The sequence below is a fragment of the Typopeltis vanoorti genome, chromosome 11, assembly GCF_054136105.1.
Source record: "Typopeltis vanoorti isolate ZY-2024b chromosome 11, IOZ_Tvanoo_1.0, whole genome shotgun sequence".
Classification (NCBI taxonomy): Eukaryota; Metazoa; Arthropoda; class Arachnida; order Uropygi; family Thelyphonidae; genus Typopeltis; species Typopeltis vanoorti.
In genome coordinates this window covers 34,601,592-34,627,735 of record NC_143559.1, presented here as the reverse complement: position 1 = coordinate 34,627,735, position 26,144 = coordinate 34,601,592, and the positions used below count along the sequence as shown (strand labels likewise).

The 26,144-nt window shown below is 35.6% G+C and overlaps 2 protein-coding genes across 3 annotated transcripts in view; one reads left to right on the top strand and one right to left on the bottom strand.

Annotated features, from left to right (window-relative positions):
• LOC150101431 (pleckstrin homology domain-containing family H member 1-like) overlaps positions 1-11,476 on the bottom strand; it is a 335,105-nt gene extending 323,629 nt beyond the window's left edge. Inside the window, exon 1 of the mRNA XM_090400895.1 lies at positions 11,341-11,476. The gene's annotated coding sequence lies outside the window, so the exon portion shown is untranslated. The remainder of the gene's footprint in view (positions 1-11,340) is intronic.
• Positions 11,477-11,602: 126 nt separating this feature from the next.
• Positions 11,603-26,144, top strand: part of LOC150101430 (testis-expressed protein 47-like) — a 360,248-nt gene continuing 345,706 nt past the window's right edge. Inside the window, exon 1 of one of the 2 annotated variants that reach the window (XM_090400904.1) lies at positions 11,603-11,653. The gene's annotated coding sequence lies outside the window, so the exon portion shown is untranslated. Of the gene's footprint in view, positions 11,654-12,923; positions 13,013-26,144 lie in introns of those variants that run through there. The other variant, XM_090400903.1, reaches the window with a different exon arrangement.

The following is a 26,144-nucleotide window of genomic DNA, read 5'->3' as shown; positions in this document are numbered from 1 at the left end:
AAATTGAAACATTTTCAACAGTTTTTTTGTTTGTATTTTTTTCATAGCACGTGATGATTCTTTTAAGTCTAATTGGGCAGAGAAATTTTTAGTTTATCTTAGTAACTTGAGATTTCATTTTGTTTACCAGAAAATAAATTGCAACTTGTATTAAAAAATGTTTTGAGTTGATTGTGGAATGCTAATACAAGTTTTGAATAAATGCTACCTTATTTAAATGACGTTTTTGTTATCATGTCTAATTTTAAAATAGCATTTAGGGAATTAAAATTAGGTTTTTGTTGTAAAGTCTTCTTTACAATCATTGCCATACGTTATATTATATTAAAATTTTCTGTAGAAGGAATTATAAAGTTATTTTCGAATTATGAAGTTAGAAATTTATAGTCTCCTTAAAAACAATAAAATAATATATGATATTTATTTACAGTACAATGTATCTAATGTATTTTAATATATTAAATATTAAAACACCTACTTATGAACAGCTTAATGTCAAAATATAACTCTTCGCGAGCGATTTTTTTTAAACGATACTTTCATCTTTGCAAGTACTATAATTGCAATTAAATTTGGGAGGGGGGGGAAATTTGCTGAAAAGAGAGTGATGATACTGATTACATACAAAAAATGACGCTTCACTCCTAATATACAAAGCTCATATGTTTACCATCTGCTCATAATTGTTTGCATATCAGAATCCTGTGCGTTTTGAAGTGTAGGCAATGTTATGTACTGTAGATAGGTTGCTAAGAGTGACGTTGGAGTCTGTCAGAGAAAACTATTTTTCGATTTCTCTGGTCATGTTGCCAGAGTGTCTGAATGCTAAATCGAGGAAGAGGAGGAGGATAAAGTAGCACCATTTCAGCTTCCCCCTTGTGCCTTCTAAATATCCCGCACATCAACCTCCTAGTGGCCGGTTGGCCATTTCACTTCCTTAATAACTTTGCTTATTTTCGCCATCTTGGATGAAATTGCATTCTCTGACGGTTTCATAAGACGGCCTAAAATGCTTCTTATAGTAGAACGCAAGAGGAGGAACGAGAGAGGGATGGAGGGGTTTCGTGGCGCCGTCAAAGCGGGGGGGGGGGATATGAAAGAACCGAGTTGAATTGCAAAGTAGGTTGTATTGATGTAGTTCTTCACTCTTTTTATTGGCTTCCGTCCTCGAATGTCGTTAAGAGTCAACATCAAAGTTCCTTAAGACGTATTTCATCAACATCAGTTGCATCCGACTCTGTAGTAAATAGCAGACTTCCTTGAAAGTTGCCTTCATGTACTATCATTTCCTTTCTAGCTTTAAAGCATGCATTTTTTTTATTTTCTTTTTTCATTTCACTTCTATAAACATTTCTAAGACAAAAACAAAGTTCCTAAGAAAATCTTTCAAAAAATTCCGCCTTCGAGTGATGCTGTGTTCATCCAGCTGAGCACAGAGTAGTTCTCCTGGTCAAGCCAGCTCAATGGGAAAACACCCAGTTTTTGCATTTTTTCCTCCCGTCAAAATGCACTTTTGTATTTTTTTAATGCGACTTCCATTCACGGAAGGTTTTGTATTAGTACCGTGGGTGGGCTAAAGATTGTTATTTTATTAATTTTAAAAATATTTATATTTTCTATTTATTTTAATATAACTCAAAAATTCTTCTCTAGAAATCAAACAGAGAACTTTTTTAAGCTGCTTTAAACTTTGAATAAATGGAAGTGATGTTCTCACACCATTTAATAAAACTCATGTTTTAAAATATGGTAAACGTGTTTTGTAATTTATTAATATTAATAGCATTTTTCCCCCATTGAATTCCCTACTGTTCCAAGTTATTCGCTTTTTTTTAAAAAACGATTACGTGAGAAAGATTACATTAGACAGGTTGTTAAAGATTTGCGAAATACAGCAGTTTTGCTAGGCCCAGGGAAGGCGTTTGAACAGTTACAAATTCAGGCTAATGACCCTATTAGGTATACCCTTTTCAACGCTTTCAGCTTCCTTCATGCCTCGAGGATAAGGCAACTGCCTGTGAGCTAACTATACATTAGTTGACGCTCATAGGAGAAAGTTCTAAATGATTAAAAGAGAAAGAGAGAGACAGACAGCTGTAGCCAGAAACGGACAGAAAAAAAAATCGTTAAATATTTACCCAGTATCCAATAAAGTACATTTCCCTACACAAATGTTAGGGAATAAAGTAACTACGGATTTTTAGGGGGAGGGATTGATTATTGGTGCAAACGTATTCGGCCTACATGTAAAATTACTTCCGAATTTATTGATATCTTCTGTTTATTTCCTGCTTAGTTGTTAACCTAAACTTCGCGACCAATTACTATTTCAGTTAAATCATTGGCCAGTCATCGTTTTGTTGAATAATCGCCTCACGATAACTAGAGGCACATCTAGTGAGGTTCCGTTATCTTTCAGTCATCTGCAGCAGTGACTAATAGAGAAATGAGGGGATGGGCAATAGGGGGAGGAACGCGAGACACACACACACACACAGAGAAAGATTGGCGCCTCTAAGACTTCCGAAAGTTATTTGCCAGTGTTTGCAGCATGAGTGAGGCAATCAATAAACTAAAGTCATTAACTCTTTGCAGACCTTAAGTGAATTTTCCTCATCTACTGCTCCAAGTCCGCCGAACGAATCAAGAAGTTTAATTTTCACAAGTTGTCGACCTGAGCTCTCAACAAGATAATTTGTCCCTGCAGTACTCTGACGAATAATTAAACGCCATAGAGGTTTGTAAATCCTCGAGTAACAATATAAAAATTGGAGAAATAATAATTGGTTCATTTTGGTGGGTTTGTAGCTATGAACCGGTGTGTCTTATTCAGTACTAAAGGACAGAAAATAATAATTAAAACTGCCTCGGTTGCTTCGTCCGTATAACCAAGTCGACAGATTCGGAACTTTAAAGAGCGATATAATTCAATGGCTTTAGTTGAGCTGATGTTAATTCTAAAATACGTTCTCTGACCATTTTTTCATGTATTTCCCAAAGAAAAACATCATTCCTACCCCTGAGACCAGTTCACTCAGCCTTGATGAAAAGACTAGGCTATTGGAGTCTTGCAACGCAAAATTAAAACCATATGTTTAACACTTACTTCTTTATGACCTAACTGCAGGTATAACGCCTTGACCTAAATGCATTTACAGACATTAGAAATCCAAAGGTCGTGTCTTCCCAGATACTCCGCCCTTTTCCTAAGAATTAGAGGTCCTATCTCCGGTACTCATAAAAATCGCCAAAGAACAACTTCCTTTTTTGAAATTCGCACACTTCTAAACGGAAATAGTTTTCTTTGATTTATAAAGAGTGCTGCAGGGAAAAAAAAATAAAAATAAAAACGAAAGCATAGTTTACGAAGAGGTGCGTGCAGAATTTATAAAAAGTTAAACGAACCACGTCTTTGATTTTTTGAATAAGTTTGATTTTGTTTCATTTGAACAAGAGCGATGTTTAGTAGCATACAGAAGTTGTTTTTGAATGCTCTGTCCCGTATTTTACTTGTTTTACTTTTTTTTTTCGAAAACAAAAAAGCATTGGCAAGAATGCATTTAAATCCTTTTAAAAATATACCATGTACACTAAGAAATATAGTTTTCTCCCATGCACAAAAATATTCCTTTTCCTTAACTTCATAAAAGCAACATTTAAAATATCAGAAATAATATTTTGGACTTACTACAAATCGCTTATGACAAGCTATGAGGTAGGCTCAGTTATTACTACACTGAACGATCTAGTCTTTCTATATAATAAAGTAGGGTGTGTGTGTAACATGTCGGAAATTTTCCCGTAGTTCCATGGAAATAATAGGTACTGATTGAGTATACCAGTTTGCAGTGTTCCCATTGTCGTCAGAGAAATTGCATCAGTAAATGTACTTTTTTAATGTACAAATAAAATGTCAGACTCTCTACTGGGATAGTTTATTATTATTTTTTTTATCAAATTTATAACCTTATCGGCGAATAATCTTCATTCATCCCCTTTATAGCTTTCTAAAATAGTAACATATTGTTAAAATACAGTATTAGTAAATTTATTCTTTCCTCACAACCTTCAACCTTTCATGGTACAAAGTGCTACCGATCCACATTAAACCTCTGACTTTTCCAATTCTGCTAAGACAATGTTATGCTCTAATTTCCATGCCACGTAAACAATATGTAAATAATCACTTGTAATGGAAAGGATTCTCGAGTTCCACCCCCCCCCCTTCCCTCTAGAGTATTAGGATGATCAATTTTACATTTACTTGGAGTAGAAGACAATCTCTTCTGAGATCAGAAAAAAACTCAAGCGAGAGAACAGGTCATGAAATTTTTTTAACCAGCTGGTATTTGTTTTAGAAGTACTACAAGTGAAGAATAATAAAGGTTTAAATTTTTAATGTACTAGATCAGAAGTAAAATTTTATACTGACTACTTCTTAATATTAAGCAGTGAATTTTAATTTGTAGTAATTTTAATGTCATTGTCCTATAAAGTAAGAACAGATGCAACTTATCCCAAGAATGCTTTCATCTTCCCCGTTATCTGTAGAGGACAGTGTAAGGATAAGGGGTTATTGAGCTATTAAAGTTGTGATCATGGCAGGAGGGTAACAGCAATAGCTGAGTCTCACTTAGAACTTCATTGGCTACAGCATTGCCATCCATTACCACCAAGGGTATTAATCACCGCATCTCACGGTGGATTCTATTCATTCCCTGACATTCCCTGATACCATTAGTACTAGTTTATGAAGATGTATTTATTAGCTCTTTTAAAATAATAGGTGTGTATTTCATTTTTCAAATATTATATAAAATATATTCATTTTTTTAAATATTTTATTTAAATTATAACTAATATACAAGTTACTTTATATTTTATTTAAATTATAACTAATATACAAGTTACTTTATATTTTATAAAACATTTATAACTCATGCTGTAACTATCAAACACTCAAAAGTTTTTGCTACATATCCAGAGCGAGATAAACAGTTTATATTTTCCTCCATGACTTTTTTTTCTTTTGGGAAAAAAAAAATGTTTCAAACTAGTTCCATATAGAGAAATAAGAAAGATAAGTTTCGTTTCGAATAAGCCTCGAGGCATTCCATCCCAAGAACAAAATTATCATCAAAATGCATTCCTCTGCTACCAATAAAAGGAGCTACTGATATACCGAGAGCTGTTTCTCTTCCACTCATGTGTCGTATTGTTGGTAAGAAACCTTCACAAATGCAAACGGAAAGAGAAAGATGGAGGATGAGATGGGAAGTGCAGGGTGGGGGGAGAAAAGGGGGGGGTTAATCGATGAGTTCGGATTTCTCATGTAACCGTCGCTCATTCAAAACTTCGTATATATTTCGGGTCAGTTCACTAGAATATCAACGAATTCTAGATGAACCGCAATTCATCCCTCATATTTGCAGTTTAAATATTAATGAACTCGCTGGGATTCAAATTCATAAACTAAAAACATTGTTATTCTGAAAAAAAAATTAAAGCAATTATGCTTTTTAAGATAATCCCTGATTAAGTATTGATCCTTATAAGGACTGGCTTAAAGGGGCGAAGTAAGAATGCTTTTCATCTTCCCCGTTATCTGTAGAGGACAGTGTAGGGATAAGGTGTTATTGAGCAATTAAAGCTCTGATCATGGCAGGAGGGTAACAGCAATAGCCGAGCCTCAGTTAAAACTTCATTGGCTACAGCACTGCCATCCATTACCCTCCAAAGGTATTAATCACAGCATCTCACGGTCGATTGATTTATCGCACCCAGGGTGACCACTCAGCAAATATAGTTCGTACTAACTTATGCAGGAAAAAGGTACTAGATCTCAACAAAAAGTACTAAATTTTTATTTGTTTTCGTTTCACTCTATTTAGAGCATTTTTACGATATTACTATCTTATTATCATAGATGAACTCAATGTAAAGCCGCTAAATTAACACATGTACGACAAATATGAAAAGAAATAAGTCAAAACTCACCTCACTGTAGTCATCTATGAGTCCAAGAGCTGCAGTTGTCAATCATCATAATAGAAGTATCAATTGTAACTCTAGCATTTCACATGTGTATTAATTTAATATAATTTTTAGTCTCATTTTAGTGTTTAAAATAATGTAACATTAAATGTTCAGTTATTTAATATGCTATTTGCATATATACAGGGCTTCCCACCCATAAGAAAAACACCGGAAGTATTTATTCATTATTTTTATCAGATTTTGCTAAATTCATTAACTCTTCAGAAATAGTAAAATCTGTAGCTGATGAATGTTTTGATTTTTCTTTTGTCAAAAGGAGTTCATTCATAAAAGGAGTGTTTTTTTTTTGAGATTTCATTGCGTGAATATACAGCCAACGCATTTTTTATAAGACACTTACATTTAGTGCTTCCACGCTGTATTTTCTTAGTAATTTAACTATCAGGAACAATTGTTTTCAATAGAGTTGGAAGAGTACCCATAAGCCACAAAAGCAGATTGTGTTAAGCATCCATGCTGGGCCGTTCCGTTGGTTTGCAACTCCTGAGTGCAAAAATTTTGTGTTCGCCCCCTTCCATTAAAAATTAAAGGATCCCGAAGTACAATAACACGTTACGAATCATTTTATTATACTGCACATTAAGAGGAATGTATATTAACATAAAGAAAAAACACAAATAGTAAAAAAAAAGTTATTTTTATATAATAAACAAACATACTCCTGTAATGTAACATGGAACACGACAAGAAAAGAAGAAGAGATTCTCGGAATAACTCAGCGTGCAATGGAACGTAGGATTTGTAACATCAACAAAATGGAACACGATAAGAAACACGGAACTTAGAAATGTTAGAAACACAGAATGTTAGAAATGTTAGAATGTTAGAAACACGGAACTAAGAAAGAGATCAGGCATAAAATGTGTGGTAACTGCAGTATATGTAAAGCAGGATGAGATGGGAAGGTCACATTGCCAGATTCAGGGATAACAGATGGACATATAGAATATTCAACTGGCAACCAAGAATAAAGAGAAAACCCAGAAAAACCACCTACAAGATGAGAAGATCCACTAGTGAAATCTGTGGGGATAACATGGAAGAGAGAGAGAGAGGCTCAAGATCGAGATCTTTGGAGGCATCTTTGTGACCTGCACTCATGGAGAAATTCTGAGTGAAACACAGGTCCATCAAGAAGAAAGCTCAAGAAATTCCTAGAATGTTTGTTCAGTGATTAAAATAAGTTGTGTTGAAGCTCGTACCATTTATTTAAATACACAGCAACTCAGCCTCTCACTGAAATCCCTCACATTCGAAGGTGACAAATATGCACAAACAGTTCAGTGTATTATTCATTCCCTATTTTTTATGGACGTTTTCGATTATACCCCCTAAATCATGCCGCCCGGGTTCATTGCATCCTTTGCACCCCGGTACGGAAGGGGCCTGTCTGCATCATATGCACATAATCTTAATTCTGCCTCTTTAATTTATTTTTCCGACTGATATTTGGAACTGGATTTAAACAACGACATTATACTTGGTGAGCTTCTTTTAGATTCTACATTCTGCTAGTGTTTTGGAGTGTTTGCATAACGAATCAATAGATATTTGCTACCGTTAATGCTTGCTTATATCACAACATTTACATTAAGCGGTGTGTCCTTTACTTTTACCTTAATAAATTTAGGATTTAAGAAAGGAATCCTCCAACCATTCTTCTTTGAATTTTTGCTTATATGATTTTTTCATCTTTTTAGATGAACCTTGTAAACCTGAATCATAACTATTATCACTTTCTCTTTTTATCTGAATTATCTGTGTGAGAAGTGGTTTCTTGTGAGTGGGAAGGGCTAGCATTGAGATCTTCACTTTCAATGGGTCGTTTATGTCCTTTACTACACATTGCATGATGCACTACACATTTTCTCCTGAGATTTAGAATCAAATTTAAATTTAGAACGTTTTGCTTGTCACTTGTCCATGTTTAAAAGAAATCTAAATAATAATATTTTCGATGAAGAATTAAACAAGTTTTTGTTAATAAAAACACTAGACTTTTTATAGCGCGCGAGAAGTCTTTGAACTTTGAACAGCGAAGAATATATTTTCATTGGCTAATGCCAGTCGTATTGCCTGAGTACATGATCGTGGGGGGGAGGAAAAAAAGAGAAATCATATTCTTGTGTCACTGAATGTGACATATGGGGAGGTGGGACAAGAGAAAAATATTGAACTCATATGTCTAACTCTCATGTTGTTGTTATTATTATTATTATTCGGAAGGGAAAAAGTACTAGATGTGGTCACCCCCTGATCTTACCTCATCCTCGCGTATTGATCCTTATAAGGACTGGCTTAAAGGGGCGAAGCAAGAATGCTTTTCATCTTCCCCGTTATCTGTAGAGGACAGTGTAGGGATAAGGTGTTATTGAGCTATTAAAGCTCTGATCATGGCAGGAGGGTAACAGCAATAGCCTAGCCTCAGTTAGAACTTCATTGGCTACAGCATTGCCATCCATTACCCTCGAACGGTATTGGATTGAATGTATCAATCACTCTCTCCCCAAAAGTATCAATTATTTCTCGCGTATATTGATCCTTATAGTCCTTATAAGGACTGGGTTAAAGGGGCGATGCAAGAATGCTTTTCATCTTCCCCGTTATCTGTAGAGGACAGTGTAGGAATAAGGTGTTATTGAGCAATTAAAGCTCTGATCATGGCATGAGGGTAACAGCAATAGCCGAGCCTCAGTTAGAACTTCACTGGCTACAGCATTGCCATCCATTACCCTCCAAGGGTATTGGATTGAATGAATCAATCACCGCATCTCCGCGTATATTGATCCTTATAGTCCTTATAAGGACTGGCTTAAAGGGGCGAAGCAAAAATGCTTTTCATGTTCCCCGTTATCTGTAAAGGACAGTGTATGGATAGGGTGTTATTGAGCTATTAAAGCTCTGATCATGGCAGGAGGGTAACAGCAATAGCCGTGCCTCTGTAAGAACCTCATTGGCTACAGCATTGCCATCCATTACTCTCCAAGGGTATTGGATTGAATGAATCAATCACCGCATCTAACGGTCGATTGATTCCCCACCTACAATCCGCGTATATTGATATATGTATACAAGCTTACTTATATCTGAGATATATTGAAAAAATAATGGGGTATAAATATCACGAGACTGTTTCTAACAATAGAAAAATAAATTGATATCTTGGATTTGGAACGACAACGTACTTTATTTTGAAATACTTTTTATAAAATTTTTTATGAGTTCTCCAAATATTTTCGCGCTGAATGCGAAATTATCTAGTGAAAAAATTCCGCAAGAATATTGATATCTTCTTTGAATACGACGTGATGGAAGAAAAGGTCAAAAAAAGAAACAGATGAAAGTTTTTTTTATCAGAATCACTTCATGGGGGGGGGGGCATATATATATATATATATATATATATATATATATATATATATATATATATATATATATATATATATATATATATATATGTGTTCCGCCCCCCCCCCCAAAAAAGAAAAGAGAGAATAGTTCTAGTATTGAAGTTGATTTATGACTTCAGAAAAATGAAACTTGCCCGTGGTTAATTAAAAAAGATTCGCGGGGACTTCCGGTTGAACTACCAACTTCCGGTTGTTTATGGAACGCATATAACCAAAACAGAGCCTAAATTTCGCTGATTTAATTACTATCATATGCGCAATAGTATAACATTCTGATTGATAAATGCTATCTATGTGTGAGCATCCAGTGTATCCACCCTTGAATATAAAAAGAAAGAAAAAGCTTTAATGCCAGATTAGTATTTCCAAGGAATGAATTAGAAATATGACAAATGATGCATACTACATAATTTCATACGGATCATAATTGCACAACGCCATTTCGGGCAGAAATGGGATACGCAAGAGCATATTGGTGCATGGGGGGGGGTGAATATAGCTATGAATATCAGAATAAATTCCATTGCTTATATATAATGTCTACTGTACATCGTTACCTACAAACATCTAATAATATTTCTGGTAATATTCTCGTCACATAGTTTGCTTTATAAAACAATGATATATAATTTCAAATCGTGCCAGATTAAGAAGATGGAATTTAAGAACATGATTAGGGGTATCGTAACCTCCAAAAAAAAAAAAAAAAAAAATATATATATATATATATATATATAGAGAGAGAGAGAGAGAGAGAGAGAGAAGAGAGAGAGAGAGAGAGAGAGAGATGATTTAGGAAACTTATGAGCAAAAATTTGAAACTAAAAGTTTTATAGTTAACCAAATAATACATCATTTGAATTGCAAATATATTTATATATGCATGTCATATATATATATATATATATATATATATATATATATATATATATATATATATATATATATATATATATATCATGGTGATGCACAGTCATTAAAAAAACAAACTCGAAAATAATGCCAGTAATTACACACAAACAGAACCTTAAGATGCTATCAAAGGAATCTAGAGATCGATATTTTCTAGAAAGGTAACGAAAAATCTGAGTTCCACTGACCCAAATGACTGTATACAATACTTCATACACGTAAGATCTCCTGTCATTACTATCCCATGTGGAGGTTGTTAATGCCTTGGTCACTTACATTGTTGACTTATGGACGTGTAAGGAATGTTTCAAGAAGTTGAATTCCCTCCGGTGTTTTTCTGCCAAAGCAATATTCTATATTTAATGCAGTTGCCAATACGAATATTTGCATCTGATTTTTTTTAAAGGAAAAACCAACATAATGAAATCCAACTAGTGATGGAATGTAAAAATCTAGTTCTTGCATCTCAGTCAGTTAGTATATATACATATATATATATATATATATATATGTCTTCCTAACAGCAGTTGATAAGTGATCGATTTTGTAAATGCGTTTTAAGTTATTAAGCCTAAATATCTAGGTTACCGTAAAAACAAGACTATTTCCTACAACTTAATCTTAAGTGTTGGTGCGTGTTCATAATAAAGGAATTGACACAAAGAGTATTTCTACTGTTCGGGTCAACCATACCCTCATTTCATCCCTTCCCATGGTTTGTTTATCGTATGTGGGCATTCACATCTGTGTCCTCCCCACTGGTGTCACTTTTCTATCTCCCAGGTTTTCTTTACCACTCCGCACCTCGCGCACATAGCCATCCATATAGTCGTAAATCAGAAACACTTCAAATAATCGATGTTACTTTCCAACCTTTATACTCCGCCCCCCCCCCTACAGTATCCAGCCCCGTATTAGATTAGAGGTGTTGGTGAACTGACACACACTAAACAGTACTTACCCTGCCCAGTATGAAACGGATGATCAACTCTCTCGTGGTCCTTAATAACAAAATGAAGTCCAAAGCTTCTGGGGGGGAAAGGGAACCGAAACGGGGGGGAAAGGCAACTCTAATCACATCTTTGGTAGTGCACACGCTACGGCGCCGGAACGCCACTTGGAACAACAAGCAAACGAAGGCTGACAGTCGTATGCACGGTACTTCCACCGGCTCCTAGCAACCACACACTTAGCAGGGGAAAACCTTTGGACTTGCTCTGCCCACGTTAACTACCTTTACCTGCAGATAACGTCGCTTCCTCAAGTATCCTGTGGTATGTACTTCCTGATCACTCTTCGGAACAAACACACACACACACATATACAAAGACACGACCTCTTACTGTAGCGTTTTGGTCTTCGATTTAGAAAAGAGAACGGCGAGAGTGTGTGCGACTTACTGCAACAGACCGCGGTGGCGTCTGGCACGCTTTGCTGACATACATACACACACACACATAGGCAAGATACACTTTTAGTCGCTGGGCGCGTGCTCGCAAACTGGCAGTTGTGGGCGGGGCTTGGATTTAGTTGAATGCGCAGCATACTACAGCAAAGGTAATTATATTGTGGTGTAGACAGCATGGGGTTGTGTCCTAACGGGTGTTTATAGATTTCACACTTCATTTTATTATAGTGTGTGTGCACGATGCTATGTTTATTCGACGCATTTAGGGAAAAAAAAAAAAAAAAAAATTTAAAAGTTTAAGACTAAAATCATAGCGAAGAAACTAACAAATAAAAAAACATAAACCTATCATCGAATGTAAGCAGATAATAAGTTTTACGGGAATCTTTTCAATCTTGAATATTAAACAATCCCAGAAATAAGCACATTTGATTTCATCTATGTTTATCAATTTAATATGTTAAGGTGTTTTTTTTTGGGGGGGGGGGATGCATTACGACGTTCATTAGTACAGGTGTTCTCAACGTCTGCAGTCATCTTAGTCATAGAGCGACTTTTTCCGTACAATCCCCCACATGATAAGGCGAAAAAATCCAGATAGATGATGGCAGTGAGTTCTATCCAAGTTCAAAGTTCGAGTAATTTCCAAAAACCAAAAGACTTTGCCTACCTTTGTTATGGATATCCCAGTTTCTAGGCTTTGAGCCTTTACACGCTAAGTTTAGGATTTTTTTTTTAATTTAAATTAAATCTGCATTTTTTTTTCAATGCATGGTGATAGTAATTTACCTGTGGTTTGTTAAAAATCACGCGACCTGTAGCTGTCCCTATTACACTTTCATTAATAATCTGATGTTAAAATATATCTGCCGATTACTACCTTACAAATATATGATAAAAAAAAAAAAGTCAGCAATTTGTAATGGCAGATAGATAGATAGATGGACGTAGTGGTCATTATCGGTTCGTCTTTCCCTTTTATGTCTTGTTTTTCGATCGCTAAAGACAACGGTATAGTTTCCCATTACTTAGCATCCCCTATGATGACGTCAATGCTCCCTGTCACGAGCTTCTTTCTCGGCGAACAAGAACATTTTTCTGTTGGACTGTTTGATGTTCATCCTTCTGAGGCTTGCTGCACTTTCTTCAGATATGTCACCTCACACGTGCGGAGTCTGACTAATGGATATACTGGAGTGTTTTCAAGAGTGGCGTACTGTTGCAGGTTTTTCAATTTTCCCTTCCATTCTCAATTTTGATAGAAATCCTTTAGAAAAAATTAAGATGTTATATGCTAAGAACATAGCACATATGTTGTGGTGTTGGGATCTCAATATATATATATATATATATATATATATTTTTTTTTATCATTTTTTTTTTTTTTTTTTACTGAGAAGAAAATATTCTTCATGTCGACTCTAGAATCTGCGGTTATTCGTTACATTGACTCCAGTGAATTTGGTTGTAGCCCTCAAGAAGATTCATATCTATTTGCAGCATTGTTACTTTTTTTCGGTATTCTACGCAAACTTGGCATCGAACACAAAGGAAATTAAAGATTATTAATAATGATAATAATAAACTGTTCTAATTGACATAAATGTAAATATAAATCGAAATAAAAGACATCAAACGATTAAAATCAACGATTAATCTGAGTTTTAATTGAATTCTCATTTTTTTAAACCTTCCCCCCCCAAAAAAAATATTATAATTTTAATATCCCCAAAACTACGCATATCAATTTCTTCTTCTTTCTTCCATCATCTATGTGGATGATGATGATGAGGCCGAATGAACTCTTTCCACTTCTGTCTGCCCAGGGAGACTCCGAACAATTCTGTACAGTTTGGTGTCGTTTGTTATGAATTGGTTTTCAGGTCTTCTTTTATTTTGTCTATCCATCTAATTCTGGGCCGCCCTTTGGAACTTTTACCTTCCATCGTGGTAATCTTTCCGTTCCCATTCTGGTCACATGGCCAAACCATCGCAGTCTTCTTTCTTGGATTTTGTCTATTGTTGTTATTTCTTGTTTTAATCGTTTCCTTATGTCTTCGTTTGTTAGTCTATCCAGCAGAGATACTCCAAGTAATCTTCTTAGCCAACCCATTTCAGTAGTTAATAACATTTTCTCTTCAGCCTTTTTGAGATTCCAGCATTCACTTCCATAGAGGAGTATTGGGAGGACCATTGTCTCGTAGATTCTTACTTTTGTTACTTGTTGGATGTCTCTTGACTTCCATATTTTATTAAGTCGTCGGAAAGTTTGGGATGCCTGACTGATTCGTCTGTTTATATCTTTTATAATTTCACGATTGAACTCAATTACTCCTCCAAGGTAAGTGAAGTTTTCTATCTCCTCTAGATTCTTACTATCAATTTCAATTTCCAGATCGGTGCTTCTTTTTCCTATTTGCATAATCTTTGTTTTGTCTATATTTATATTTAATCCAAATTTTATACATTCTTCCTTTATCAGAAATTCGTTGTAGATCTTCTTTCGTACTTGCAAGTAATGCAATGTCGTCTGAAAATTTTAAATTTGTTACATTTTCCACATATATTTTGATTCCGGAGTCTTCTATGTTTAAGGCCTTACTGGATGCTTCTTCCAGTGAAAGATTGAACAGGTCTGGTGACAGATTGCATTCCTATCTTACTCCACTCTCTGTGTGGAACTAGTTGGTTAAGGTGTCTTCCATTCGTACTGCACTTTCAGATTTCTCATACAGATTCTTTATTATTCTTATGGTTTTGTTGGGAATTCCAAATTGTTTCATAGTTTTCCATAGTTCTCTTCTACAGATTGAATCAAATGCCTGACGAAAGTCTATGAAATTTGGGTAGCAACTTTGGTTGTACTCTAGTGTCTTTTCTATTAGTTGTCTTAAGGTGAATAGTTGATCAATTATTCACCCTGGTCTGAAACCTGCTTGTTCTTCTCCTAGTGTCAGTTCTATATATGGTTTAATTTGTTTTTGGTGTACTTTTGTAAAATCTTACTTGGAATACTGAGGAGGCTAATGCGTCTGTAATTATTGCATTCTGTTTTATCTCCTTTTCTGCATATGGGAGTTATGACTGATTTGGTCCAATCAGTAGGCAATGCTTCATTTTTGTAGATCCTTTCAAATAATGTTTTTAATGGTTACAGAAGTGGTTCCTTTCCTGCTTTTAAGAATTTTGCGTGTATTTGATCAATATCAGGTGCTTTCCTAGTTTTAAGTTTATCTATGCTGTTCTATTATTTCTATTATTTGTTTCCTCTTCCATTTCAGTGGCTGGAATAATAACATCCTAAGAGCTGTTTTTATTATATAAATCTTTGCAGTATTCTTCCCATCTGGCCATTTTTTGTTTTACTTTCAATTAGTTGTCCCTCTTTGTTTTTTGATCATTATCATTTTTGCCGTCCGTGTCTTACTAAATTGGTCTATTTGTTTATATAATCCATGAAGGTTATTTTCTTTTGATAGCTTCTCTGCCATTTTGCATTTTTCTTCTAACCAGTTTTGTCTCTTTTAACTAGTTTTCTAATTTCTCTGGTTCATCTATTATATTCATTTCTGTTATAGTTCTGTTTCAATTTCTTAGGTTTACTAATACTAGCTTATGGTCTGATCCACAGTGCAGCAAAGGATCTGCAATTTAGGATACTTGATTCCACCTTTGGTTTACAATATACTCGTATACTCGTATATCATATTCTTGGTTTGTTTGTCTGTCTGGTGATATCCATGTTCCATTTTCTTTGGGGTTTGGTTATTGTTAGTCTATTATTTGAGCAGAAGTTCAGCAGTCTTTCGCCACGTTCATTGCTTTCTCCATACTCAAACTGTCCGATTACTCTTGGCCAGGTATCCTAGTCTTTGATTACTTTTGCGTTTAAGATCTTAACTTGATGTCTGCTGTATTGCTTTGTGCAGATCTGTATAGAATCCCTCAATGTCTTCTTCTGATGATGATGTTGAAGTTGGTATACTTCAACTTGAATATACTTGAGTATACTTAAATAATAGTCAGTGATCCAACTGATGTTTTAAATCTTGCTTTAATTATCCTACGTGAGATAGGATTGTAAGACAATAGAGAGTTTGAGCCTTTGGTTTTAATATAAGTGCTATTCCCTCTTGGTGTTTGTTGTCCCCTTGCCTGAAGTTAAAATTTTGTACTGTCCATGGTGAAATTCTCCTTTTCTAGTCCATCTGGTTTCGCAGAGTCCAATCGCTTCCCATCTGTAGTTGTCTAATTAATGCAATAGTATTTCCAATGCTCCATCCTGGTGAAGGGTTCTTACGTTCCATGTTCCTATGCTTGTTATGTTTTGCTGTCTTCTAGGTGATGTTTTGTTCCAATAGCATATTTTTCGCCTTCACTATCTTGGTTCCCTAATAGTGGGCGCGACCCTTGTATGACCGGGCGAAGATCCAGCCAGCATGCATCTTTAGGTTGGTTTGAGTTCATTCAGTTTCAATGATTAATTTTCATCAAGTGTCAACCACCACTCCTTGACCTGAATTCAGCCGCTCCTGACATGGAGTACAGACGCTGTTTGCAGCCAATTCACTGAATACAGTCTCTGCTTGAGATCACCATATCTACTATCCTCACTTAGTTTAGCCTGTGGGTTGATGTAGTTTACCGGGGTACGGTCACTACCAGGTCACAGCAGCTTCTTGGAGCCATAAGTAGAGTTGGGTGTCCGGTGAGAACCAATCCATCTGAACCACAGTTACGTGCGACCGTCCTAACAATATGATTCTTTATTTCCATATATTAGTTACTCATATGCATTGCATGTGCGTGTATCTAGAATATATATATTATTTATATAATCCTTTTGCATCAATAGTAAAATTTTGAAATACATTAAATTTTAGAAATAATGAGAAGTTATTTTAAGTAATTTTATAAAATAATAATACACCATTTTCTAACGAATATTAAACTCCGGAAAAGAGTGAATTTGTCAGGATTATTTAGTGGTCGGTTTAGGTAAAGGATAGGTGAACAATCGACCTTGAGAATCCAATAACCCTTGGAGGGTAATGGATGGCAATGCTGTAGCCAATGAAGTTCTAACTGAGGCTCGGCTATTGCTGTTACCCTCCTGCCATGATCAGAGCTTTAATTTAATAAATTTAATGATTTTGTGGTCGATTTCCAGCGGAGATAATCGACCGTGAGTTGTTTAACGGCTGTTGCTGTTACCCTCTTGGGCGCTGAGATTCGAGAGTTATGAGTACGCTCTCTTAAGGGAGCAATTTGAGTCTCCGGGGAAAGTGTTCTCCGGCACGGCCCGCTGAGGGGCTTTGTCGGTGAATGATTTTCTTCGGAATTTGAGCGGTTCTGCTCAGTGTGGGTGGAAGGCCATCACTGAGTGGAGCCAACGCTGAGATGGACGGTCTTTCGCCTAGGGATCGTCCGAATTTTTAGAGACGGCTTTACCTTTAAATAAATACGGCTGTTGTTGTTACCCCTTGGGTGCAGAGTTTGAGTTCGCTCTCTTAAGGTTTTTAACAATAGGGAGCAATTTGAGTCTCCCGGGAAAGTGTTTTCCGGCACGGCCCGCTGAGGGGCTTTGTCGGTGAATGCTTTTCTTCGGAATAGGAGCGGTTCTGCTCGGTGGTGGGGGTGCCCGTCACTGAGTGGAACGGTGAGATATGGACGGTCTTTCGCCCACTATGGAGTGGCCTAGAGTTCGTCGGATTTTTTGAGAGTTCACCTTTATTTAAACAGTCGGTGATTAATACCCTTGGAGGGTAATGGATGGCAATGCTGTAGCCAATGAAGTTCAAACAGGCTCGGCTATTGCTGTTACCCTCCTGCCATGATCAGAGCTTTAATTTAATAGCTCAATAACATCTTATCCCTACACTGTCCTCTTATACACTGTCCAGATAACGGGGAAGATGAAAAGCATTCTTGCTTCGTCCCTTTAAGCCAGTCCTTATAAGGATGATTTAGTGGTCTTAATAGTTGTGTTAATGCTACCCCTTTTCCTACATTATGGATAAAATACTCATACGCTTCGTATCCATCATATATTTCAAAGTAATATCAATGGTATTGCAATTTTAATGTGCACTTCGCAACCTTCATGTCTATAGACCTCTTGGCTGGTAGCGTGGATATGTTATTGTTGTAGTTTTAAGTCTGGTTGAAGTCGCAATGTTACTTTATTAACAATTTCCTGTTGGGGAGCCTGTTTTTTGAGCGATGAAAAACCCGAGTTTCCGGGAGGAAAAAGTCTGGTGCAATAATCATAATTACTCATTAGAAGCTAAGTAGTTATTGGAAGTTATGTTATTTTTGAGAAAATCCCATTCCATATTTTCCCTGTGGAGATTTTTTTTGTCCGACAGATTCAGGGAAAGAATGTTGAAACTGTAAACCCATAACTTCTAGTTAGCAAATCATTGAGATATTTTTATATCAGAAATCAATATTTTTTATGTGAGGCATATGATATTGTATATGCAGATTTAATTGGATGGGAAATATGGCCAAGTCATGACTATTTAATTGTACATACCATAAAGAATTATGAGATTTTTTTTTGTAGTTTCAGAGTTTGTTAAGGTACGGGGACAGGGAGTTGAAAAGTTCTGATAAACACCTCAATTCCACCATGGTGATTATCACAACTTTCCAGCAAACCCTATTTGTTCTGGTAGCATTTCTCCCAATAGCCATACTCGTTTTTTTTTTCTCATCTCGCCAATGCAGGGCTACAGTAAAGTCGTGTAATGAGATGAAAGAATGAATTAGTATATATTAAATTGTATACAAAAATAGTATGAATGAATTTATAAAACTAGTGTATGTAAATATTTTCGCGATAAATGCAAATTGTAAGTTTAGTTAACCAGTCAATGAAAGTGAATGCAAGTTCATAAGGCCTTCAGGGAAAGAGTGTTTGTGTGTGTGGGGGGGGGGGGGGAGTCGTCAGTGATATGTTGCATAGTCTGCCTATACAGAGTAACACACAAAAATATCCCTGTGAAATTTCCACAGACGTAATAAGTGGGCACAGAAGTTTTGCTCGCTCCTAAATCTTTTTAGCTAACTCCAAAGGGTGTCGAGGTAGATTGAATCCTGGAGGTTTGACAGTTGGATCTGTGATCTGATGCTTGGTTGTAGTCCGTTCCAGAGGCTTTTCTACCAGTCTTTGGGACCATCATCTAGTAGATCCACGAGCCAGACAGGGAGATTTGGAAGTGAGGTGGCGACGGGGAGATATCTTGATGTGTGGGAAGATTGAGATTGTTTTTTGGCTGTTTTGTACAGTAAGGAGGGGCACAATGCCTTATAGTAAGCCGTGTATTTTAGAAGTGCTTGTGTGTCCGATGCATATTTCCAGCTTACTTTATCCATCATGGTTCAGAGAGTATTATGACTGGTCAATTCATAAGAATTTTTTATTTATTTATGGGAATAATAATTCTATTTTTAAATATCCGGACAGATACCGTGCTTCATTTATAAGTTGAATAAGTAACTGAAAACTGATTATAGAATATTTGTATCCGACTTAAAGCATGTCAGCAAAAAAGGGAATTAATTTATTTAGATTTGAGTTGGATAGACACATAAGAATCAGTTGCAGGAATCTGATCACCAATTGTTCGACGATGCATCTTATCCCAAGACTATTATTGATGTAGTACAGTGGTTCCTAACCCTTTTCCACTTGTGTATCCCTTTTTAAACCCATTTCTATAAATTCCTATTACTGATTCTATTCTATTACTATTCTGATTATTTTTCGTGTCCCCCCCCCCCTGAACATCCCAGCACGTACCCTCGGGGGAGTACGCGTACCACTGGTTTGGAACCGATGGTGTAGTAAGATGGAGGAGATTATGGATCCGAACGTACAGGCTCTTGGGCAGAACTTGCTTTTAAGTAGTGCAGATCAAGGCAACTTGAATTCGAATGTTGCATTCTCAAGTAAATTTCGAAACTTAAGTTCCTTTTTAGATTTGGCTATAAAATATAGTTGGATCCATAATATCCTCTATCTCAATTATGCCAAATCTAATTCTTTGGGCTCTATACTTTACTAATATATTAGTACTGTTTTGTGATCTGAAATTGGTTGTGTGGGATTAGTAGAGAAACAGACAACATTGGCACAGTAAAACCACGCACAAAATATACGAAGATCTTTATTATGATGTACTTTACTTATGTTTTCTAATTATCTTAATTCGACATCTATGCCTCTTGTAATATAGCGCAAAACTTATTACTTTTTTTTGTATTTCCTTTAATTTATTACATCTATATTAAAAATAAAATGCAAGTTAATTAATTTATAAGAAAAAATATTTCTTTACTCTTCGTATTTTAATTACTTGTAATAAAACGTCTCTCTCAATATAATAAAATCATAAAACCAAGATGGATGCGACTAATATATACTTCCACGTTTCCATGGCAACAGTAGTTGCACTGACCTCTGGGTAAAGAAACGACACCATAAAATTATGAAATAAATACGCCCTGATGTAATCTAATTGAAAGTGTTACATTTCTTCGATATTCATTTATTTTTCAGCCTATTAATGTTATTCATTTTCATCTTTCAATTCGTCGCCATCTATCCATTTAGGACTTTTTTTTCCCCAGTTTTTAAAATTCGTTGCTATCCTGAGGCAGCCGAGAAGCTAAAGAAATATATGACGATAGGCTAAGACTACCCGTAGTGACGTCATGGTCGGAGTAATGTTTGTCACCATCACGAAGAAACGGAGGCTCCGTTCTGTCGTGTGGCTCGGAGCCAAGATGCGAAACAAACTTGAAAAGTCAAATCAAGAGAAAGATTTTTAAAAACCAAAAGAGAAATATTTTTTTTTTTTTGCTATAAAACAGTCACCCTATCTTTTGCATCTGGTGAAACAGCTCAGCAATGGAGCGATAAGAGGATGTCTTGGGTAACGGGAGAAATTGCTATCTTTTCTCTTCCTCTCCATCCTCCCAATCTGTTTTAACGATAATTTTTATCGTGGATTCTTCACGGGAGTTTAGAAACAGTATTTGATTAGAAAAGGAAGGAAGATCTTTATCGCAAGTGGTGGTGGTGGTGGTGGCGGGGGGTGATGAACGAGAAGGAGAAAAGTTTCTGTCATGATAACCTAAAAGCTGAGATAAGTCTTTCGGTTTTTGACTAGATAAAAGGCCTAATTATCATAATATTATAAAGTGTTTCTAATTTTTTTTCGTCGGTAAAATTCCATTAACAACAACGCCTTGCTAGCGATAAAATCTATAAGTTCATTAGCAAGTAAGGGATGTGCTTCATCATCCACTGTTAAAGATCAGAAGGGACTGATCATTAACAATGAAGATCATCAATCCAGATCACCGATAATATATAACTGTATATAATTAATTGTCCAACAATCAAGATCACAAATAATGTTTGCGATCTATCATTCATTTCAGTAGGCTTATTGATGAATGGTCAAATATTGTTAATTTCTCCATTGTCAGAGACAATGTGTAGTTATTGAAGAATGATTTAACAATGAAAACGCGCAGTCAGGCGTTAAACAGCCGAACATTGTTGACTTCCTACATTGTTAGACAACTTTTAATTGTTAACGATTGGGTGAACAATGAAAATACCAAAAAAAAAAAAAAACAAAGACAACGGTTGATATTTCTGACAATCGGTCATTTAAAAGAATACCTAGCGATGTGCAGTCAATTATGTATTGTATTTTCAGACTATTCTTGATAAGAATTGAGTGATCTTTTAAAAACAAGCGCATTTTCTGTCAATATTTTTAAAATCTTTCTTATTTTTAAAGCCCCATTTTTTTATGCTAAGATTCTCTTCACGTGTATATCGAAGATTATCTTCTCTGCTGTCTGTTTATTCGTTGTAATCTGCATAATGTGAGGAATACTGGGAGAAGAAAATCTGGAGTGTTATGCCAAAAAAGAAAAAAAGTCAACAATTTAAACCCCACAGGTTGATTGGAAGGCCACGCCACTTCCAGATCCTGGCTATGGATCTGGGCTAGTTGAAGAACTGAAGCGTGCTGCAATAAACGGCAACATCTCTGCCGCCACGGATTACCTTTATAACGGCCGTTAAAACGGTGCGGAGAAGAAAGTCGGAGCTCAGCAGTAAGAGGCCCAATAAAGCAGAGCAAATGTGCAGGGATCATCGGGTGTTTCATCAGGGAGAAAGCTCCACAAATCAAGTCACTGCAACACTGAGGGAGAATGTCCTGCGTAGCAAGTGTTTGGTTTTTTTTTTTTTTTTGTATATTTTATTTAAAATAAAGAAAAACTGCATTAATGTCTAAGAAGTCTAATATCTCTTCTGCATTTATCCATGCATTTCTGTATGCAATCAGAAAGCTTGTTCATCAAGTTCCAGTTCGCTGTCCAAATGGCATTCTGCCAAAAACGTAACTGTCAGAATATTATTAATGTATAAGTTAATATGTACTCAGTTGGTTTGCATCTTATATAAAACTTATACAAATATACAGATGTATAAAACTTATACATCTTATATAAATCATGACACTGCATTGTATAAAACTATACAATACAGTGTCATGATTTGTATCTTATATTTTACTCATCATACTCACTCTGACATCGATAGCAGGAATGAGGAAACTGCTGTCGATGTCAGATGTGACCCCCAAGAGGGTCTTATTGCACAATATTCTATTTAAAAAGCAAAAATATAAATAAAATATATATAAAAAAATTTCAATGAAGATTTTTGAAAGTTTTTCTTTAGTTTTCAAGAATGATCCAAACAGACCTTTTTATTTTCTGTTTCATTAAAATTTAATAAGTACACGTTCTTCTAGATTACAGTGAGGGGATCTCAGGTTGGAGAGATCGACTGTCAGATGCGGTGATTAATACCCTTGGAGGGTAATGAATGGCAATGCTGTAGCCAATGAAATCCTAACTGAGGCTCGGCTATTGTTGTTACCTTCCTGCCATGATCAGAGCTTTAATAGCTCAATAACACCTTAATTCCTACACTATCCTCTATAGATATCGGGGAAGATGAGAAGCATTGTTGCTTCACCCCTAGTCCTTATAAGGATATAAGATTACTGTGAGGCTTGAAGAGTCCTTTCTAGGACTTCCAGGGTAACGAATGGCAATGCTGTAGCAATGAAGTTTTAACTGAGGCTCGGCTATTGCCATGACTAGAGCTTTTAGCTCAATAACACTCCATCCACACAGATTTCTTCATTCAGATGACGGGATAAAGAGTCAAGGACTCAGTCCATCGCGCATGTAGCCAAATAAGTTCTAACTGAGGCTCGGCTATTGCTGTTACCCTCCTGCCATGATCAGAGCTTTAATAGCTCAATAACACCTTATCCCTACAGATAACGGGGAAGATGAAAAGCATTCTTGCTTCGCCCCTTTAAGCTAGTCCTTATAAGGACTATATAAGATTACTGTAGATTATTAATTTCTTTGACAATTTATAAACAGCGTATATATGTGGTGGAAATAACGTTTATATTTTTTTAAAATTCTTGTAATTGCAAAGGAGCATTCTGGTTGGCTTGTGTCCACGTGCATTACGTATAGAAAAATGTCCATGATAGCAGACTCAGTGGAGTCATTTTTTCGAGCCCCTTCTCATAATAATAATAATAAATCGTCATTCTTCTATGTATGTCTTTCTAGTTCATTCCTTGCAACATGAAATAGCGGTTTATAATTTCAATAAAAATAAAAATTAAATAAATAATATGCGATAGTTATTAGGTTCAATAACTGCCTAGCTTCGCTTTCCAAAGTATAATTATTGGATAATTATAGATTAATTATGTATAATGTTAATGTGTGGTTATTTATATGCATTATGTAGTACTTTTTAAACAACTGAGCTTTTTTAAATTTCTGATATTTAGAAATATACTATTTACTGTCTCTCTTCTTGGAAAAAAATAAAATAAACATGAACATTTCTTGTGTTAAAAGATTTATTTGCAAAGCGTATATATAGTAATATTAATAGTATTATATTTATTGGATTGTATGGTGATATAGGAGCATATTATATTAGATTTACTATGCTAGTACTAAGCTGTAAACGTATCTACAGTTAGAAATCAGTAGAAGATGACAAAATCGGCTAGCAATGAGCAGTTTCGCACGCTCCATAGGAAACAAAATCTAAATAGATGACGTAACAATGGTAAATTCACGTACTTGTGACGTTGCAAAATTTCTAGTGTAACAACTTGGAAATGATTCTTAATTGTGAAAGTCATACCAAAGAAATCCAACAATTTACAATTTCTTCTACTGAAAAAAAAAATACTGATCACGGTCAAGGTGGAAACATTAGTGAATGTGAACGCCGATATGCTTAGAAAACAGCAGCTGTGGCAAGATTAAAGCTGCATTTACACAGACAGATTACAAATTTCGGTGATGGATGGTTTGACACAGCTGCAAACTCCCGGATGTCAAGACTTGACAAAACAGTAAGGCCGAATGGTCCAAGACATAATGTTTATTTCATGTTCTTTATCGAAACACGGCTTCAAACGGTATACCCTTGACTCGGTTCTACACAACACTGACAGGATTGACAACATAACGGGGAAAACCGCCCATCAAAGTAATGAAAGGATAGTAGAACTTGTCTGTCGATTTCCCCTCTAATCACCCAACTGCCATCGGTAAGAGAGGGGGGGGGGAGAGAAATGTCATTAACTAATGAAATGCTGTTACAACTCTCCGTAAATATCATCATTCCCGCACACAGATTCTAATATTACCAAAGATAGAGGGATGATAGTGGACACTGAGCAGTAGGGTTGAATATTATCCAATTGCTCCATATAGACAGCCCCCTCTTCGTGTAGAGGATTTCTGGCAGGTACGAGAAGAAACAAACCCCAATAGAATGGCGCAGTATCAATGATAATCTGATGGATCGGGCGAGTGCGGCACTGATTAGCAGCGCTGACTCCATTCATCGCAGTACTTCGATCCCAAGTGACTAGAAAACCAGAAGACGGCCACGGATTCATAAATGTTTAAAGATAGCTTCGGTGGGAATATAAATAATAGGTGACGGCGTGCTAATGAAAGCGGAGAGAAGTCGACCGAAGGTTAGGTCAGTTGGCCGTGAAGGGACATTAACAAAGTTCGTGTGGAAGCTTCTAAATATGCAGTGATATCTGCTTGGTTCTTGTTCAGTTTCCTGCTTTTTAAGATTATTTTCTTTATCGTTCTTTCTTTTTGTTTGCTCGTTTTATTTCGTGTGTGTTTTAATTTTTTATAAATTTCGAATTTTCTTATTTTTTTATTTTTTTCTTGATTATTTATTTATTTATTGTTTCTCATCTCTCTTTCTCTCCCTGTTTTTCTATTTTTTTACTATTTTCTGTTCAAGTCATTTATTTATTTATTTATTTTAATTTATTTCCTGTTTTTTTCTTTCGTCTTTTTTCCATTTTTCTTTTAACTTTTTTTTTTCTTCAATTTCTCCGTTTTACTTGCTCTTCTCAAGAGGATGTAGTAGTAGTTTTTTTTTTTTATCTCGCAAAATAGGGCTCAATGCCAGAAAACACAATTACTACACCACTTATAGCCATAGTTGATTCGACCACCAAATTTTGTACTCGTGTAAGATCTCCACTGTGGGTGGAGATGTTAAAGGAGAAGTCAAATTTATTAAATCGTACCGTTACTTATTTAGTCTTCTACATATATAACATAAACAAGAAGAATAAATTATGATAGTAGCCTTAAAATTAATATATTTTCTTCTGTAACAAAAAAAAAAAGAAATATACCAAGTTTGCTATATATATTTCTTAGAATAATATATTCACATTAAACAGATATTTCAGAGAGTCACGTGGTATTAGCTTCCTAACGTTCTCTCTCTGAACAATATCCGATAAAATTAATCTTTTGTGTTAAAATGTAATTGCGTCTGACTTGAACTCGATGAAGACGCAATGAGCCGATAAATGAAAGCGAACGGTTTTGGTAACTCAATAAACAACTTATTAATATCCGACTTAAAAGGCAAACCATAAAATTAAGTGGCTATAACTTAAGGAAACCGAGTAGTCCATTGCAGAAGCCCACGAATGGAAACAATGTCTTATTAATCTGATGCGACGTTTAAATTTTCTTGATTGGGAATTACAGAATACTTCCTCTTGTGGATGCTTCTTCCGTAATAGCAGATATTTCACCTTCTCGTTACATGCTGGGACACAGAATGAGGCCATTTATGTAAGGAAGGAATTAAAGCACTGCACCTTTGCCAAGTACCCGTTAAGAACTTGCGTTCTGTAAACAGAAGTTTCAGGAATGGGGGAGGG